This window comes from Quercus lobata, chromosome 3, assembly GCF_001633185.2.
Source record: "Quercus lobata isolate SW786 chromosome 3, ValleyOak3.0 Primary Assembly, whole genome shotgun sequence".
Lineage (NCBI taxonomy): Eukaryota > Viridiplantae > Streptophyta > Magnoliopsida > Fagales > Fagaceae > Quercus > Quercus lobata.
This window is the reverse complement of record NC_044906.1, coordinates 17654697-17664655: the sequence shown is the minus strand read 5'-3', so window position 1 is coordinate 17664655 and position 9959 is coordinate 17654697. Positions and strand designations below refer to the sequence as shown.

At 34.9% G+C, this 9959-nt stretch overlaps 1 pseudogene; it reads left to right on the top strand.

The window, feature by feature from the left end:
- Window positions 1–5350: 5350 nt before the first annotated feature.
- LOC115980464 lies at window positions 5351–9536 on the top strand (annotated as a pseudogene).
- The last annotated feature ends 423 nt before the right edge of the window (window positions 9537–9959 follow it).

Here is a 9959-nt window from a genome sequence, read left to right as displayed (position 1 = left end):
ATTTAGTCATCCGATGGGCTGTTTCATTGGACAATGGGCCAGTCAAACATGGAAGGTTGGACCCACTTCTTCCTGTTGGGGTTGGTCCAAAACCGACCCCACGTACACGTCCACAACGTTCTTTGCCCATCACTTAAGCAAACGCATCATCTTTTGACCATAGGATTCCATCGCGTCGGTCTCCTTGTAGTTTTCCCCCATTGTTTAAAATTTCAGTCATTTTATCCTGTTTTCACACAATAACCAAATAACATATTATTTGCTATAAACATTTCACGTACAAAATACAAAAGAAATAGGTTACGATATAGGACTTACAATCTTATCTCGCACTTCATCACTAATAGGATTCCCATCTTTTGTGCAGTATACTTTTGTAAAAACATCTGCACGCTCCACTGCTTATCCACTTTCTTTTGCCTACATCATATTCAACAGTTTGATTACAATAGTGAAAATTTATGTTGGTGATATGAAGCGACAATCGACAACCAAACATAGCAAATGGAATTTGGGACATAACATGCAATATAAATGTAAAACAAATTCCTTAAAAATGTAGTTTATTACGATCAAACAGACAAGTGAGTTGTTTTCTTCATGCGAATGCTTTGTATCAAGCAGTTTTTGAAGATATTTTAGCCGCGTTTAAAACATGGCTATAGGCCACAACTATAGCCGCATTTCTTAAATGTGGTTATATTTGTCACCTATAGCCACGTTTTAAACGTGGCTACAACCCCCTGAATATTTTTAGAATTTGTCTAAAACGTGGCTACAACCCCCTAAATATTTTTAGAATTTGTCTATAGCCACGTTTTAAACGCGGCTACAACCCCCTGCATATATGCATCCCAATTATATTGAAGCTATCCACTTTCAACCTATTTAGTTTTCCACAGAGAAGGTAACAAAGGAAAGCAAATTCAAAGAACAACAAATTGCTATATACCAAACCAAACTCTTGCTAACAAACTGGCAAACATAAATATTAATGAAATCACTAATCAAAAACAGGAAACATCACAAGAAATGTCTATTAACAGTCATAAACATGCGAAAAAGCCAAGTCTTCCTTAATTTAGTACTCAATTACTTTAGTATATAGCTTTAGCTGGGCCGTGGTATTTTGCAAAAGTCATTCTCCCTGCTTTAGGTATTTTTATCAATTTTGCTCTTCTTGTTCTTCTTTTTTATGTGTGATTAGCTTATATTAATGCCAATAATGGTGTTATCAAATATTTAATAGCTAATATTCATATGTTTTTCTTTGCCTTTCACTGTGTCATGTTTTCCATAAACTTATAAGCTGGACCACCCTAGAAGAGAAGCTAAAGTTTTTGGCTTTTTAAAAAATTTTCTCTAGCTTTTTCATGTTTGGTAGGCTTTATTATTTGATGGAATTGAAATAACCAAACAATATGTACGGAAAATTTGTTGTGATTTTTTAATATTGATTATTTATGAAACAAGAAGTTTATATTATTGCAGTAATGAAATTGTGGATTGCTTAGTTCGGACCCTACGACAACGTTGGGCACTGCCACCATTACTGTCATCTCCATGCAAGCCATTTCCCATGCTAAACTCACGCCAACAAAATCTATTTTAATTTCATGAATTCGAATCGACCATGTTCTTTCAACAAAAAAATAAATAAATAAATACAACTTGAATTTATTGATACCAATATGTCACAAGTTCGATTAAAATAGTAGAATATTAAAACCTGGCTAGTTGTTGTATAATGCATTTCTTACCATATTATTAGCAATTTGGGCAAAACTTATAGGCCCCGACCTCGCTATATCCTTCTGAAACCCACGACCTCTCTTGTTTGTATCAACTAATGTCTATGAACACATTCCCGCCAACAAATTAAAATAGAAAAATCAGTTAAAAAAATTGTACTCAGTATATCCAAATACCCCATCATATGTATATTACCACTAAAAGATAATAGAGCAAGAAAATAGCGAAACCTGCGTTTTAGAATCAAACCAATAGTCAACTAGCGCATCGTAGTCTTGCTTCTGAGCCCAATGTGGTATCTTTTTAAGGACATCTTCTTTCTGCGCATCTTCTGGGTAGCATTTCTTTTTTAACTTGCTCCTTCGGTTCTTCCTCAATTCCCCTAGTAAGTGCATTGCCCAGTTCATTTGATTAGCTGGTTTGATAATTTCTGGGTCAATGATCCACCTTTTCTGAAATGCAAAAATTGAGTTAGCATAGTGCAATAGTCCACCCTATTGAAAATGCCATGTAGCACATACACGACTATACATAACAATTAAAAGTAGCTTAATTTGATACTACCTCTCTCTATCCAGGCCTTTTCTTTGCAGCTTTTAGGGACATGCGTCCAATTAATTGGCATAAGTGGGCAATAGGTGTGGCAGATGCAAAAAGTGCCCAACCACCTTTTGAATGTCTGCCCGCTCTCCCCAATAGGTTGGCCGCTCCCATTTAACCCACATGTAATTTTCTTGTTCATTGGAAGAGACCATATTCGCTGCATTAGCGTTATCTCACGCTTTTAGTTAAATTACTGGATACTGGGGTTTCCTGAACCGAATCTTCTGCACGCCCATTACTGGATAGTGGGGTTTGTTGGACCAAATCTTCTGCATATAGTAAACCATTATTAGGAATGAAATTTCAAAGTTTACAATTACAGAAAAGTTACTGTATATAAAGGAGGTGCCCATTATTAGGAACCACCGTAGGATCTTCGCAGCTTTCTTCTTCCCCTTATTGGATGAAGCATGCTTACTAGCAACAGATGCCTCATTTGTTTTCCACCTTGAAGCTTTACAACAAGGACACGCCTCGAGGTTAACATTTTGCTTCCAAAACAGCATACAATCATTGGGACAAGCATGGATCTTCTCATAACCCAAACCCAAATCTCGAACTATCTTCTTAGCCTCATAATGGTCCTTTGGAAACTTAGCGTCTGAAGGAAGCATATCCATCAGGACTTCAAGCAACAGAGTAAATGACTTATTTGTCCAACCCCACAGAGTCTTCAACTAGAACAACACGACAATGGCTAAGAAAATGCTAAATATTGTACAACCTTGATATAAAGGTTTGTCTACATCATCTATCATCTTGTAAAACTTCTTGGCGTCATCATTCGGACCTTCAGTCGGATGTTGCGTAGTTAGACCTTCTTCCATTGGTTCGGGTGGCATTTCATGCGGGGGGCACAAATTGTGCAACATCCCACGAAAATCACCATATAGATTTCGGTTTTCTTGCACATGAGAGCTCCCATATTCGGTAGCCGGCGTAGCAGCCACCGATTCGCCATGAAATTTCCAAACTTTGTAATTCTTAAGCATCCCCGAAGACCAACAATGATCACGTGCCACATTTAGCGGTTGTATAAGCAAATTCAAACATTTCACACAACGGCATAAGATCTTCCCATTGCGCGCGAATGGAGAGGCAAATTCCACGAATTGGTTTACACCTTCAAAATATTCCCTTGTACCCCTCCTCTTCTCCATCCAACTTTTGTCCATTGCGATACAATATTTAAGGAATTTTACCTACACCAAGATTTGTTACTACAAATGTAATAATTATTATAATTAAATTCATTTGTCATTTGTTAAGAACAAACATACCCAAGTATGCGGCTGTTTTCTTAGAACATATAACACTTGTCCTAGACTAACTCAATGTGATAAGTTGTAAAAGTAAAGCATAAGTGTTTTAAAAATATGAAAACAAATACCCAATTCATGTAATTGTAATAATTATTAAATACCCGATAATAATTAAGTCCGTAATACCATGATGCTCAATTACTTGGGTCATTGGTCAAAAGTGAGTTCAAAAAAGTTTGGTTGACAATTTAATTTGTAATGATGTTGTTTGAAAATGTGCCAACTAATCATGGCATTATAGGCAGTTTATAATACCAACTAATCAAGTAATTTAACTAAATCCACTGTGATACATCTATGGGTTTGGACACTCTGATAGCATGAATAAGATAAATTATGAAGGCATAGTTACATTGAACTGAATCATCTTTAGAAAAAATAACATTATTTTCTTCTTTATTCGTCAACGCAAAAATGTGTTTAATTGGGAATCTAATGCATTGCACAAGAGATTGTACTTAGGTTTTGCCCTAAAAATAGTACTACTATGCATATGCATGAGCAACTCTAGGCCTAGACCTAAATCTCCCTTGCTTCAAAAATTTGAAAAGGGTCCTATAGGTTGTCTGGGCGGGGCTGGCTAACAGGGGCCAAGGTTTTGGGAGGGAGGGGCCCAACTATTAAAAACATAAAATATACGTACGAAAAAAAAAAAAAATTTGGGCCCGGGGGGGGGGGAGGGGCCCAACTATTAAAAACATAAAATATACGTACGAAAAAAAAAAAAAATTTGGGCCCGGGGGGGGGGGGGGGGCAAGCCCCCTACTAGGTCCATCCCTGATAGAAAATCATGTACTTTAACAACAAAAAACAACTAAATATCCAAAGAAAATTCAGAACTCCTAAACAAAATAAAAACCATTCCATCAACATACATTTAGTGACATGAAGTTGGAAAATATTTCTCTTTGTAAGGGAAATAAGTGTAAATTATGGTTCAGCTTCAACCTGCTAGCGAATGTCAGTTTTTGATGCCCAGTCTGGATGATATTTTCACACGGCTTGTTTGCTGTTTGCACCTGAAATTAAGAAAAAATTCATATTAAAGAACATGAAAAGTTTTGTATAATAAGTTGTAGTTGTGACATATATAATGAGAAATAAACCAAACTCAACCCCTTACATTGGATGAAATTAGACAAAAAGACAACTTGAATACATTGGATTCTCCCATTGAATTCAAACACATAATTATATTAAATTTAATTATTCTTGTCAAAGATAACATGATTTATATTGTATTACTTAATGCATCTATGTATTTCAATTTAATTGGGAAATATAATGTGTTGTACCTGACTAGGAAGTGACCTATGTGTGATTTGTGTTAATTTTCACTTGATTTTAGTAGTGCTTAATTTAAAAATGCATATAGTTTTACAGACTGGGATTGGGTCCAGTGCTCTAGTGCATTGGACCCAAGCTTTGACCCTAGTTTTACCGAGATTCAACATGAAGTCCAAGATGCTAATAATGTAAGATAATGCTTATTTTTTTTATTTTTTATTTTTGAATCAGACATGTGAATTGTGATTTGTGAGGTAGGGCCATATTTATCTCATGAGGCATAACCATGTACTGGAGCTGAAATGCTGAACTCTGGATCAACAACTCAGTAAGCTAAAACAAGAAGAGCTATTCAATTTGTATTTGGAAACTCTCTAACCTAGAGAATGGTGTTGAAGAGTAATTCAATTGTTAGTATAAGATTATATAAAATATAAATTTTTTATTTGACATATATTAGAGCAATTCGTCCCTATATAACATAAATGTTTTGTTCATGCTGTCTCTTGAAGTACGTGGTCATTTTGTTTTGTCTCTACAGCTTAAAGTTTAAACATTTAGATTTTGGATCTGAAAATTATAATACGCTTTGATATGCGTCCCTTTGTCAATACTCGTTGTTAGGGCCGTTGTTAAATTCCAACTAAGCTGAAAACAATGTAGTTTTGACGTACAGTATTAAAGTACATCCTGTAAACTATGCTATTTTGAGCACATAAAAATTATATTAAATTTTTTCTTTCTAGTAAATTACTATTTTTTTGGTTTTTATTTTTATTTATTTAAATTTTCTCTCTATACCCATCGAATCCATACCCAACTAATATTTTTATTTATTTAAATATTATTGTTGTTATTGGTGCTACCTAGTAATATGCCCAGTGCACTAATGCATTGGACATAAACTATGTCCTTAATATAATATAATTAACAAGAATTACAGCTACTCCAGGAGCCTAGATCATATGTTGGTGAAGTTGTCAAAGTAATGGGGAAGAATAAGGTTTTAGTTAAGGTAAGTAATATTCCTATATGAATGCACTCAATTGTAAATTTGCAGCTGCACCTTAACTATTTCTTTTTTTGAAAAGTAATGATATTTTAGCAAGGGAATAGACTACTACATGCACAAGGAGTGCCTTTTTGTTAATAAGAGATGGTTTGATAACAGTTTGAATACATTTTTATCTAATGTTTCATCTTGTTTACTAGGTTCATCCTGAAGGGAAATATGTTGTTGACATTGATAAAAATATTGATATCACCAAGATAACTCCATCAACAAGAGTTGCTCTCCGTAATGACAGTTATGTGCTTCATTTAATCTTGCCAAGCAAAATTGATCCATTGGTCAACCTCATGACAGTTGAAAAGGTTCCAAAGTCCACATATGACATGATTGGTGGTCTTGACCAGCAAATTAAAGAGATAAAGGAGGTTTACCTCATGTACCCTTTTACTTTCTGCATCTAAACTCCAATGCTTATTGTGTCTCTGACAGTTTTTAGACCCCTTAAACAATTGATTAAACCTAGGTAATTAGCCAAGTTGTTACTTAGTCCAATTAAACAAGTCTAGGTTATCACAATAATAAAGATCAAATCATGCAAAGCAGCGGAAAATAAATAAGACAATGATATGATCACCCAGAAAACCAAATCGGTAAAAACCTGGGGAGGATTTGACCTAGCTATCCTCAAGGTAAACTTGAATCCACTATCTTGAAAGAATCGAAGTTCATACAAAAGGACTTACAAGCACCCCTGCTTGACTTCCTAATGCTACCAACCAGTAGAACTTACTGACACGACCACATGCAAGCTCCGAATCCACGGACTCCTTCTTTCTTGGATTCCCACCAGCTACAAGCACACCCGCTTGTGTAGTCTTTAAGCTTTAATGGCAGCAACTGAATTGATCATCAAGGTGTAGAAAATATCTCCTCCTTGAAAACCCTAAGTTTGTGTAAAGGAAAGCTCCTCTAGATCTCACAAGAGATTTACACAAACCGCAATATGAGCAACACTAAAACATGGCTAGGGTTTGCCTTTTATACTTAGGACAAATAAGAAACCCTAAAAACGTTTTAAAACAAATAGGACTGAGTTGGACGAATCTGCAGAAAAGCGATCTGCCCGAGCTTCGATCGGTCGAGCCTAAGCTTCGATCGATCGAGCCAGGCCGAAAGCCACAGTGCTTCCTGCTTTAAACTCGATTCCAACTTTACATTGACATAAAACTTTGAGCTAGCTTTAAACACTTCTAAACACATTGTTTTGATCATGGTTTGCCAACAATACAAATTAGAGTTCTAAATACATAAAATCCTAAACTTTAGAACCTAACAGTCTCCATATTACTTCCTTGATTAGGGAGGCATATTAGGAGGTTGATTGATATAATGGTTATTCATGATTTGTTATTATCTTTTTAGGTCATTGAGCTTCCAATTAAACATCCTGAGTTATTTGAGAGTCTTGGAATAGCTCAACCAAAGGTAACATCATGTTGCCACATTAACTTGTAGGTTTATTTCTTTACTTAATAGACATTGAAGCTTATGGTTTTCACCAACTCTCTCTCTCTTTCTACATGATAGGGTGTCCTGCTATATGGCCCACCTGGTACAGGGAAAACATTGTTGGCTAGGGCTGTGGCTCATCATACTGATTGTACTTTCATTAGGGTTTCTGGTTCAGAATTAGTTCAGAAGTATATTGGAGAAGGTTCCAGAATGGTTAGGGAACTTTTTGTCATGGCCAGGTTTGTTTTTATCGTCTTAATAAATCACATGCTCAGTTTCTTCATAATGTTATATATGTGTGTGTGTGTGTGTGTTTCACATGTTCCCCTGTTCCTCCTTTTGTTGTATTGCTTTTTATGCTTTCTTTGTAGCTGAATAGGATTTGCTTTGTTTATGGAAAAATGGATAAGGAAAAAGAAATTTTTTTACCTATTAATGCTTAGCTGAGTAGCATTGAAGTCTTTTCATACCATGAAATAAAATTCTATGTCTATATATATATCTGGCCTAGATGTCTCACCAAGTGGCACCTTTGAATATACAAAGGAACCACTTTGCAATTTCATTGGATTTGTGATGTGGTACAAAATATATTCATCTGTATTTGATTTGTTTCAGTTGTAGAGTTACCTGTGATCATTCAGCAGTCTGAATACAAAAAAGGAGAAAGATTGTCATGCATTAATGTTTATGGTTTTACAATTCTATTAAACTAAGCATTTTCGATATCAACTTCTCTCTTTTTCTTTGGCAGGGAACATGCTCCATCAATCATATTTATGGATGAAATAGACAGTATTGGATCTGCTTGAATGGAATCTGGTAGTGGCAATGGTGACAGTGAAGTGCAGCGGACTATGCTGGAGCTTCTCAACCAGCTGGATGGATTTGAAGCATCAAATAAAATAAAGGTATCATGTGTGTTTTCAGTATGCAGATTGGGTTGTTTAGTTTTTGGTACTTTTCTTTATTGTGACCTCTACCTACAATATCTTGATCTTTGACAGGTTTTGATGGCTACCAATCGGATTGATATTCTGGATCAAGCTCTCCTTAGGCCAGGGCGAATTGACAGGAAGATTGAATTTCCTAATCCTAATGAGGAGGTACATGTCACTGTGACTAACAGCGTACTGTTTTTGTGTATAATTTTGTACATATTTGCTCTTATTCTCCATAGTAAGTGCTTTTGTTTTTGTTTGTTTTTTTTTTTTTTTTTTTTAAATGTGTTCTAGTGTTTCTAGCTTCTGAAGGTTAATATTAATTTCTCAGTTGTGGGGGATATTTTTTACTTATTCTTAGCACGCCTCAGTAATCTTAATCTGTAGTTTGTAACATCTTAGTTTATCTTGTGATTGGAAAGTGGTCGCTATGTGATGTTTGGTGGGTAATTTAAATTTGCTGAAATGTTGTTCTTCTAATCCTGCAATTGACGTTCTATCAGATGCAATTTGCAGCTCGTCTGTTTTCTTGTGTCATGTCATGTACTCATGTAGTATTGATATTTTAATTTTAAAGCAACATCTTATTTAATTTTGAGTTCTTTTTAGCATGGAGTTTTCTGACCTTCTAGTTGAATATTCCTCTAATTGATGTATGAGTGAATTTTAGTTTCTTGTAGTCTTGTTTTCTCTTTTGAGCATTGCATTTTCTTGTGCGTTTATTCTTCCTGACCTTCTTTCTGAATATACCTAAGAGATATATATTTAAATATATAAATTTTTAATTGGTTACAATATGTAGGAGTGAAATTTATGAATATTTCAATTGGTGCCTATAACGTCTAATCTGAAATGAATTCCTTGTTGCATGGTAATAATGAATGTAATTCCTACAAGGTGCATATACTTATGTGTATAAAATGCAGTCTCGTTTGGATATTTTAAAAATACATTCAAGAAGAATGAACTTGATGCGTGGGACTGATCTGAAGAAAATAGCCGAGAAGATGAATGGTGCATCTGGTGCAGAGCTCAAGGTATGTTTCACACTAGATGAATGGGCTTTAATGTCTGGCTTTGGATGTTATTTACTTCTCCATTGACTGAGCCATGGCTGGTTGTGAGTAATTAGATGCGATTTTGGTGATTTTTTATTATTTTTAATTCATTGGTTGAACTTTAATGTAAGGAAGCATGGACACCGACACAAGACATAGTGACACAACAATTCTCAAATAATTAGGACATGATATGGTGAGGACTGGGGACGCCATGTTTAAATAACTAATAAATACATATTTTTAGGTACATTTTATATATTTTAGGGCATAATTATTTAGTACCAATCCGATATTTGGTAGTCATTTTATCTACAAACGATTCAATTTCAAAAAGAAATGGAACAATACAACTAAATGATAATTTCTAACAATAAATTGACCATAAAGTACTAATAAATAATAGTTTATAACTATAACTAATTAACAATTATAAAAAGAACGATTACAAGTCCAAATTTTACTGGACCTT